The sequence below is a fragment of the Triticum aestivum genome, chromosome 5A (genome assembly GCF_018294505.1).
Source record: "Triticum aestivum cultivar Chinese Spring chromosome 5A, IWGSC CS RefSeq v2.1, whole genome shotgun sequence".
Classification (NCBI taxonomy): Eukaryota; Viridiplantae; Streptophyta; class Magnoliopsida; order Poales; family Poaceae; genus Triticum; species Triticum aestivum.
The window spans coordinates 611,837,557-611,848,352 of NC_057806.1; the positions used below are offsets into that span (position 1 = coordinate 611,837,557).

At 44.2% G+C, this 10,796-nt stretch overlaps 1 long non-coding RNA gene across 3 annotated transcripts; it reads right to left on the bottom strand.

The window, feature by feature from the left end:
- Positions 1-310: 310 nt before the first annotated feature.
- On the bottom strand, positions 311-8,110 carry LOC123105317 (uncharacterized). Of its 3 annotated transcripts, none has more exons than XR_006450792.1 (7): positions 7,553-8,110; positions 7,408-7,453; positions 7,259-7,321; positions 6,994-7,079; positions 1,619-1,772; positions 992-1,109; positions 311-871 (listed from the first exon to the last, which is right to left on the bottom strand). It is a non-coding gene; the product is annotated as an uncharacterized lncRNA (long non-coding RNA). The 3 variants fall into 3 exon arrangements; XR_006450791.1 differs by having other exon boundaries at positions 7,219-7,321; XR_006450790.1 differs by having other exon boundaries at positions 6,994-7,321.
- Between the last annotated feature and the right edge of the window lie 2,686 nt (positions 8,111-10,796).

Sequence of the window (10,796 nt, forward strand, 5' to 3'; positions counted from 1 at the left end):
CGGAGGAAGTACATTCCATCAGATTTTACCACATGTAGAATCTAGAAGACTCCGTGATTGAAATTAAGCATAATGCACAAACCTCAAACCACAAACACTTCTTTTTTGTTCTAAAATCTTCCGTATCATAATTGCCCATTTTTTTAAATGAATTGCCATTTTTGTTTTTTACTTTATGTTTTACAATGTACAATTCCATGAATCTTAAAATAGATTAACTTTTTTCTATAAAACTAATCGATTTTGAATGAGATAAACTATAAGAATTAAACGAACATCTACATCATACACATATCACTCAAAACTTATATACTATAGTGTGGTATTTATTCCTAATTTGCTTGTCAAATCTAATACATGCAATACAAGTGTACCTTACTAGTGATGCATCTATACTACTATTAAAAAAATCAAACATGACTTCCCCTATGTGCACCCCAGAAAGTGCACACAGGATAACCCCAAACGTTCGATCAAACCCACATAGTTGCATCCAACGGTCCATGTTACATCCACCATACTACAAACAGATCTACGGTTCAAAACAAATGTTCTGCCGGCAGACTCCCCCGTTCAGGATTTGACATAGCCCAGCGATGACACCCCCCGGGAATTAAATAGAACCTCCGTGATCAAAGCCGCCACCACGCCACGATCCTCCACCATCAACGCTGCCATCACGCCACGAACCTTGCCTCGGCCAGCCGCCCTCGCCCCTGGTGTCCACGACATCCTCGACCCACCTTGCTTCCCTACCTCCCCTCGCCCGCCGTCCCCACCACGCCGCTCTCACCCTGTCCACGACGTCCTCGACCCAGCGCGCTGCCCTACCTCCGGTGTCATCACCCCATGTGGGCAGCAACATCTCGACCTGCCAGTACCACATGTTAGATCAATTTATACTGCACGTCTTATGATCTGACAGAAGACAAAGGAAATTGCTCTTTGAATCTGACAGTCTGAAATTTGTACTGTGAAATTTGATACTTACAGTACATCATGAACAAACTGAGTTGATGAAGGGTTGAATAAGTGTTTCACAAAAAAACCATTGAGAAGACAATATGGCATCCTCTCAACGTAGTGGGGTACGTACTCCCTTTCAGGACCTGACAAACAACAACAACAGTTCAGGTAAATACATATATCACCTACTCTTACCTACTTAGATCTTGTAGATCCAGAATATGTCATTGTGTCGCAGGTCAAAAAATAAATCCAAAAGAGCTGAAGAAACAGAGGGAAAGGGAGAGGTATGCACTAAACAGGGATGCAATATTAAAGAAAAGACAGGAGGCAAGGGATCGTAAGAAAGCTACGGGTGCTATTCTAAATGGAATCAACACTCCGTCTAAGCCACACATGGCCATGTCGCCTGGTTACTCCATTTTCTCTGTTTTTCTCATGCATTTCATTAATCACATGTAAAATCATGTTAATTAAGTGTTCTTTTGGACAGGTTTTGACACTATGGAGAGGCCTAGTACGCAGTCTACTGTCACCCAGCAACGACACACATCAGCTACCGAAGGTCATGCGTTCTCCTACATCCAACCATAATACCGGCATTAGTGTGTCAACAGCTGACATTGTACATACAATTATGATGCAGGCATACCTGTTGATGTGATAATGAGTGATCAGACTCCACTTGATGGTCCAAATTCATTAAGAACACCAGATACTGCTGTTTCTAACAAGGAAAATGTCAATAATATCGACTCTGCCATTGGGTCCTCCCAACTGACTGTGTTACCACCGCTACATAAATCCTACAGAGGCAGCAGTTCATATGGTAATCAATTATGGCTCATATTAACTACCATACAGAGTAAAGACATATTATATCTCTCTTCTTCCTATGCAAGGTTTCCTATCTAAATTGTCATGCTTTGGTTTTCAGAATGACATCAACAAGGTAGCAAAGGATGAGGATATACATAATATGCAGGTTGAAGACGTGATAAAGAATAAAGAAAGGCAAGGATACAGACACTGAGTCGGCAGAGGTGATAGAAGAAGAATCTACTACAGAGGATACAGAGAATATGCAGATTGATGAGGTGATAACCGTACATGAGGATACATATCCCGAGTCCACAAAGGCTACACAAGAGTCCATTACGGAGTGTTGGGGATATTACTATCAGTTATGACCCGCCCAGGAGGGGCCGGGTCAGTCCCAATGGCGGGTTACACAAGAAGCCCAGTAAACATTCAAGATTATAGTTTATTAAGTCTTATAGAAGGCCCAAAGGCCTGAAGGCGGTTTAAGGCCTGATATTGTGAACCGCCGTATGTAAGGAAAGACTTGTAAAGAAAGACATGTAAAGGAAGTCACCGAGCTGGACACAATTATGAACCGGCCGGGACTCTGTAGGCCACCAGGCGTCAACCCATGTATATAAGGGGACGACCTGGTGGCGACTTAGGGTGAGAAACAACAAGTCGATAACCAAGACGGCGAGTTGAGCCTCTTGGTGATCGAAACCCCAGCAATAACAATCCCAACTAGACGTAGGCTTTTACCTTCATCGTAAGGGGCTGAACTAGTATAAAACCCTCTCATGTCCTTTGTCCCGACTAACCCCTTTAAGCTTCCTAGTGCGATGGCCCTAGGACTAAGTCCTTGCTCTAGGACATCTGCCGTGACAATTCCACGACAGTTGGCGCCCACCGTGGGGCCAGCGCACGGTGGATTTGAGTTCTTGAAGGGCAGCTTCGAAGGGCTCAAGGGATACGCTATGGGCCGGATGACCAAGAGTCGTCGCGGCAAGCTCTACATCAACGACAAAGGCTGGGGCCCCGAGGCCAGCTCAATTGAGTACGGGTACCGGGTCCCCTTCGGCGAAATTCACGTCTTCATCGGCCGGATCGGCGAGTCAGGTCCTGAGCCGGACGTCCACACCGACCTCATCGAAACGGCTCGGCGCGTGAGGACTGCCTGTGTTCAATCTGCCGTGAAGCATGCTTTCGTAGGCTGCATCCACGGCGGTGAATACTCTGAAGGATCGGTGGAGGGCGGTGAGACGGTCGTCTGTTCTGACATTGCATCATCAACGGGCGAGACGGGCTCTTTGTACCAGCTAAAGGACGGCATGCTCGGGGGCTGTTCCGATGGCAGCAGTATTCCGGACCCTCTTGAGCCGCCGAATTGGGCCGGAGTCTTCATGGCAGGGACACAGCCCAGGCAGAACTCCACAACAGCGGTGGCAACAGCTACTGGGTCGGCTGCAGCCGGGTTAGGAGACCCCGCGCGCCCCCCGGCTCAGATCTTGATGGACCTCATGGATAAACTGACGACTCTATTGACTGCCATGGTAGAGCCGGCGGATAAAGCCCAGCATGACGCAGAGGTGGTATGCGTACGCGAAGAGATGGTGCAATCTAAGGAAAATCTAGCCGCAGAGGAAGTCAGGATGGCAGCAGAGCGGGCGGCTTTGGACGTTCGTGCTCAACAGCTTCAAGCGGAGACCTTCCGGCTCTCAGTGGATCTGAACGCGTCGAACAAGGTCATGAGGAGGAGGCATCAGAAAACCCAATCACGTCTGCCTCTGCGCTCGATCCTAGGAATCTTTTTCACACACCCGGAGCTGGAGGAAGTAACCCACCGAAGGCACCCCGGATTACAACACCCGACGCACCGGTCCAGCCGCGTGCCATGGATCCACCTCGTATAATTACCGCTCCGCCTCATTACATCCCAACGCCACCGGGTCACTTCTCCAACCCTTTGGAAAACCTCGTCGCAGCATCGGCTCGTCTGGCGGCTCTTCCGATGGAAGGTGACTCGCCAGCGGCAATTGAAACACGGAGGGTAAGAGAACTTCTTCAAACAGCTCTGGCGCAGCAGGATGCATACTCCTACAGTCGAGATAGGATCCATTCAACTCCTCGCCCAAGCCGGAGCCCGAGTTACAGTAGGCATATGGAATCCGCAGATATGTCAAGCAATGCTCAACGCCACAACCGGCCATACAGGCATGAGTCGGTGCGGGCTGGAGCCCTTAACTTGGCGGATCAGGAGAGGATTCGTCAAGAGGTAGGGCGAGGAGTTCAAATGGCAGCAGATCAGGCGGCTCATCAAACTTTTCCGGCTTATCCAGCATCCTCGGTCGAGGCAGGAGTGGCCACAAGAACCGGAGGCTTTCCTTGCTTGGTGCCGGCCATACGTAATGAGCGTTTGCCAAAGGACTTTAAGGGGCCTCGTAAGGTACCTAATTACACGGCTGACTTACAGCCCGGGGCTTGGATTGAGAGTTATGAGATGGCTATGGAGTTATTGGAGGTCAGCGATGCAGCAATGGCCAAGTATTTCACTATGATGTTAGATGGAACAACTCGTACTTGGTTGAAGGGATTGCCACCCAATTCTATCGGCTCATGGGCGGAGTTGAAGGCCCGGTTCATCTAGAACTTTAAAGACACATGTAAGAAGCCTATGTCGATTGTGGACCTGACCAATTGCAATCAAGAGGATGGTGAATCCACAACCCATTGGGTACGCCGGGTCAAGGAGATAATACATTCATCTGATAAGATGGATGCCGGCTTAGCAGTATTAATATTGGATAAAAATTGCCGTTTCAAACCTCTGAAGCAGAAGCTGGGGTGGCTCAAGCGTGACTATAATAACATGGGAACGTTAATGGAGGCTCTCGTCAAGTATGCTGATTCTGATACTACCAAGGACCCGGGGTCTGACGAAGAAAAGGCAACGAAGGGAAAGAAGAACGGCAACAGCAAGGGTCACCAGCATAACCCGGCAAATCAAGGAGGTAATAAACGTAAGGCTGATGAGTTTGTTGCTAACACCAATGCACAGGGCGGAAATCAACGGCGTAAGGGCGGACAGCCCCCTCGGTCGGGCGGCTCAGGTCCCACCCTTGAGCAATTATTGAATGAGCCTTGTCCAAGACATGACACCCGGGAGAAGCCAGCCACCCACCTGTGGAAAGATTGTACGATCATGAAGGCGTTTAAAAATTCAAACGCGTTTGATGGAGGTCACGGCCCAGGTAGCGGCTCAGGTGGAGGCGGTTTCCAAGGCCCGGGCGCCGGCTTAGGTGGAGGAGGATTCCACGGTCAGGGTCATCCTGGTAACCAAGGAGGGTATAATCCGCAACCCAGTCAAGGTAATCAGTAACAACAGTCCGGATATCAGAGCAATCCGAAGCAGCTAAGTAGTGGGCAGTATCATGTGTTCACCATCAGTTTATGCAAAAGGGACCAAAAACTTCATAAGAGAGCGGTCAATGCTGTTGAGCCGGCGGTTCCACGTTACTTACGTTGGTCAGAGCAGCCTATTGTGTGGAGCAGAGAGGATCACCCACCCCGGATCGATAATCCGGGTCACTTGGCGTATATGTGTGGATTACACTGATCTGAACAAGGCTTGTCCGGCTGATCCTTTTGCCCTTCCCCGTATTGATCAGATCATTGATGGTATGGCGGGTTGTGCACGTTTGAGTTTTTTGAATGAGTATTCTGGTTATCATCAGATCAAGATGGCAGTCAAAGATCAGGAGAAGATGACTTTTATCACTCCTTTTGGAGCTTTCTGCTATGTGTCTATGCCTTTTGGGCTGAAGAGTGCCCAAGCGACTTACCAACGGTGTGTGCAGAATTGTCTTCATAATCAAATTGGACGCCTCTTGTTGATGCTATGATAACCAAGGACGGAGATACAATCCCCGAATCGACAGAGGCAAGTTTTCTTTCCACATGTCATTGCTATTCTAATTCTAATGCCACAGACCGGTTTGTAATTTTTTAGTACAATATCATATCAAAAATATATTCTCTCTGTTATAATATTATAATACCATGTGTTTCAGCTACCGAGCAATGATGAATCAAGTGAAATACTCAACTATAATGAAGTGGAGGAAAATAATTGCACAGAGAGCCCAGAATATACACCTATTCTTGAAGAAAACATAGCAAACAGAGAAGCCAAAGATTCTGAACATACACAGGTGACTTTCCTGTTCCAGCCATTTCTTCCAAAACCATTCTAATTATATTATATCCTACATACGGGTAATTCTTTTAATATTGTTCTCAGAAATTAACCCACAACGAAACAAGCCAATGGTGGCAACTGAGGACAAGAAATTGGCACAAACACCCGGCACGGAAGGGCTTCAAACAATAGAGGATGAGCTAACAATGCCCGTGCATATAAAGAAACATATATGACGGCATAACAAGCCTAAGAAGGCACAAGACCATGTTCTTTCTCCACAAGGCATGGTTGCTACGGAGCATCTACAAGTAAGGTCAGGTGGAAGTGTGTTCTTAGAGAATGCATGCATCTCTACGATGATGAAGATCGGTAACTATCTGCCCTCAGATGACATGGATTCTGCACCAGCATGGGTATTAAATAGAGCCAAAGCGTATTTGGAAAATGATATGGTTAGTCTTAGTTTTCTACAAATTTCTATGAATTACAGCGAGAACGACCGATTCATCCTAAAATAATCATTTTCTTCATATATACATTCCAATAAACATGGACGACGTTCACTGGTACCTATGTGTTATAAATGCCAGAAAACAATATGTTCAAGTGCTCGACTCGCTAGGCCCATACATGAGCCGCAAGGACCTCACTGATATGGTTAGTACTTAGTCCTACTGCCCCATCTTTTCTAAGAAGCTTTTTTTTCTTATTTCTCGCTTGTGATGCTTATACTTTTCTCATTTGTTGGTACAACATCTAGAAGGACTGGAGGATTTATTCAAATATGCATCCAAGCACATGGAATTAAAATCCAATAAGTGAATTGATCTAGATGTTACAACATGGAAAAGAGAAGAATATATTAAGAGCAGTCTTCAGACAGATGGGTACGCCTCCTAATATAACTCAGAGCATTTATGCTTAACAGGGCACATTTGGTATGCTATTATGTTTATTCTATCACTGCATAGCATTCCTGAAGTACATTTGATCAAGAGATTTGCTATGCCAATGTAATTCTTTACCTTATTGTATGGCAATGCAATTGAAACAACACCTCTCATGAGATCTGACCTAAATAATGGAGCTCAAGGCGATACATTTCATTGGGCTGCATATAAAAAATGTGTTACGATTTTCAATCTTTTTATGCACTCATATGCCTACTTAGTGTAAGCAGCCACGCATTAACTTGTAGTATCAACTATGCTAGCAATATTACGGGAGAAGCAGAGCGTGTTCTGTTATACCATTAGGCAATGAGCATAGAGCAAGTGTTTCTTTCCACACCTGCACAAATGTTATTTGGGTATAACTCCAGGCCTTATTTTTTACTTCTCCATTTGTACCATCCTGCAATTGGAAGATGCAATGTAAAAATATCATTCTACACACTTAAAGAGATCAAGAACAAGAACTGAAATTGCTATTAGCATTACCTGTAATATAAATAGTGGGAACTATGAAGCAACCGCTTTGTGATACCTGGAAGAGTTATTGTCCATCATTTGGTCAGGAAGTGTGTTCTACTAAGTGTACAAACTGAAGCTACATAAAAAACAGAGGAATGGAGACAAAGCCTACTTGAGGATAGATTCAAGTGTCATCTGCAAATAGTCTGGTCGACTGCGAGCCTTTATGACAACAGCGGCGACAGAGAGATCATGTTGATCCTGTAGAGCACGTACGCGAGCTGCGAACTCCTTCCCAGAGCGACTATCTGAGCCAAGAACGGGGGGCGATGACTACGGCGGGCACGTCGACACACTGGATCTCGATTCAATTCGATATGCCCGCCCCCGCATCTCGATCTCCTCTGGAACAGTAGGATAAAGGCGGCAGAGTCGATCTAGGGAAGATCCCCGGGGTTGGCGGCGAGGCAAGGCCACTGTGGTGAGAGGAGGGGATGGGGCGAGGCTGTGCTGGGGATAAGGCCAGCGGGGCGAGGCCTTGCTGGGGATCGGAGGAGACGGCGCAAGGCCGTCGTGGTGGTGGTGGCGGCGTGGGCGGGGGCGCCGGGCGACGTCGTGGCGGTAGAGGATGCAGCATGCTGTAGAGGAGGCGCCGTGCTACTGAGGAGGTGGCTGGCGGAGGAAGAAAGTGAGTGGAGAGAGTCAGCTGCCTCTACTTTCACTAGAGAGGCCGAGAAAGTGGTGATCTGTGCGTGAGACACTATCATTGGAGAGATCGAGAAAACCAAGTGTGACGGGTTACATCCTGCTGCTCTTTCTCTTTTTTTTTTTACTTTTCACCAGCTGCTCCTTATTAGTGTTCCTTTGGTTGCTTTTTTTTTGCACTCTGGTTGCTTTTCTATGGCCTAATTACGCCACCCAGATTAAACGGATCATTGACCAAATGGATTATCGGGTGTGTCTCTTTTGTTTTGTTTTTTATATCTATGACCGACAACCTATTTGGTGAAGTAATAATTATCTGGGTTCCTCTCAAAATAATCATGCATTGACAAAATTCATTTTTTATTGATAACCCTTTTGTTCATTTGATTTATATAAAAAATACGCGTTCAGAAATTCAAATCATTTGATTTATATTAGCGGCAAGCATTGTTCAATTCTTTTTTTATCGACCGTGTCCGGTATGACAGTGTGGTTCAGTCATCATCAGTTTATGATACTATTTTTATTAATATTTTTGTTATTAAGCATAACAAAATTTCTTTATCATCAAGGTCATCTTGTGGTCTCTGGATGTTAAATTACATGGAGTACTTCACGGGAGATGGTTTGTCCGACACTCCCGAACAGGTATATTTTGCATCGTATCATGATACTAATTATTTCGTGTTATATCATTATTTTAATCGCGGGAGATGATTCTGTGTAAGTTATTTTAATCACATTTTACATTTTGCCTCATATTTTCTTACAATATTGTAGTCCATGACCCACTATGCACGAGTCCCAAGTCATGATGACGGTATGGACATTGCTATGTTGGCACAACTGTTTGATAGCTGGCCTGACAGCAATGAGTATCATATCTCAGAATGTGATATGGTAAGATTTAAATTTAAATTCATTGTTTATTTGGTCTTAATGAATGATAATGATTGATATATTTCTAAATCCATGTATCATTGTAGATTTTATTGCCTTGTGATATTCTTGGGTTATTTTAATTGTTTGTCTTCGACCAACATAAAAAAGTTGTTTCTATTTTGGACCCGCTTTCAATACCCACTTTCGGAAAGCATATACTTGAAACTATGGCCAACGATCTAAACCTTGCACTTCAAGCTGCAAACCCTGCCTTCAAGGATGACATTTTGTTATGGGGATGCAAAGTTCCTGCTGTTCCACAAATTCATACGGGTACGAATCTTGTCAATACATTACAATTTTAATTGATTCATTCAACTCGCATGTAACATTTCATACATACAGCCCCCTGCCTGGTTATTTGGTTTTCAATTTAATGCACTCATGGCACGATGGGACGCTACATTTTCCAGTACCCAAGGTAAGTATTGACACCATGCTCATTTCTACACACGTTACACATGTTTTTTTATAACAATGTTATATAATACATATGTAGGATGATTTTGAATTGAGGAAGCGATTTTTGGTTCATATTTTGATGTATGAAGAGAATGAAGTTCTAAACAATATCCCAGTCTTAGAACGAAGCATCATAAATCGGATCGAAAGATGAACCTTCCAGAGAGGATCATCATCAAATAATGATTACTAGATAATGTTCCTTAGTTGTTATTTTTAAGTATTTTTTGTAATAAGTAACAATTACAATACATTTATGTGATCATTAGTTTTATGTGAACACATGTGTATTGGTCGTGTGTTACATGCACGAGTTTTTTCATTTTGTTTTTGGAATTTTGGGATCACAACATTTCAACAATGGAAGTCTTTCACCGGTCAAACAAGACCTATGACTTAGTCTAAAATAAATTACTGCAATGAAATCATTGGGCGTGACACGCATTTAAATGTTCTGGTAAAACACAAGACAAATTTCATATTTTTATTGTGGTTTATTGGGATACATGCGTTGCACGTGCACGCTTACTAGTAGTTCAAAGAAGATGAAAGACGGTTTATGATGACGGAGAACTGATTCAAGGACTACACCCCATCCATGGTAAAATCTCCTTGGTTGCCCCTCCACTCAGTGGTGTCGATCTAGCTACTCACATCTTCTTGATTGCCATCCATGCGATGACGTCTATATTGCTACTCACATCACCAAATGCCTACGAAACTATGAAACAAACTCAAGCTTTTTGCTAGTCTGCTTTCTCTCGATCGGTCAAACACTCGGACATGTTGTAGCCTCCTACGAAACTATCTCGGGGATGTTGTAACTGTTAAAAATTTAGGGTTTGTGGTCAACCCTCTATTTCTCTGCGCTTATCTGTGGTGCCGCTCACAATTCGCATGTCTGAGACTAGGGGGTAGGAACCTTCTTATACTGTCTTTTCAAAGAGTCCATCTCTTATACAGATATAAGATTCTTAATTTTTCCACTAGTTTTCGGGATAGAGTCCAGATCAAATTACCAACCACGATCATATTTGTCTGTTAATGGATTCTACCCATTATGTCCCGGAGCACGCACTTGTGAGCAACGCGTCATAATAGTGTGTAAATTCCTCTAATTATGTAGATCAACATTAGGGCTGTAATCTAATTATACGATCTAGCTCCTTCCAATTATCAGTGTATCCGAGTAGTCTTTCCAATATAAATAGTATATTGTATTCCACTGATAATCGACCAGCTTCCTTAAGCATATATTACTTAAGTACATTCCAGAAGTAACAATTCCATACTAACACTACTAGAGA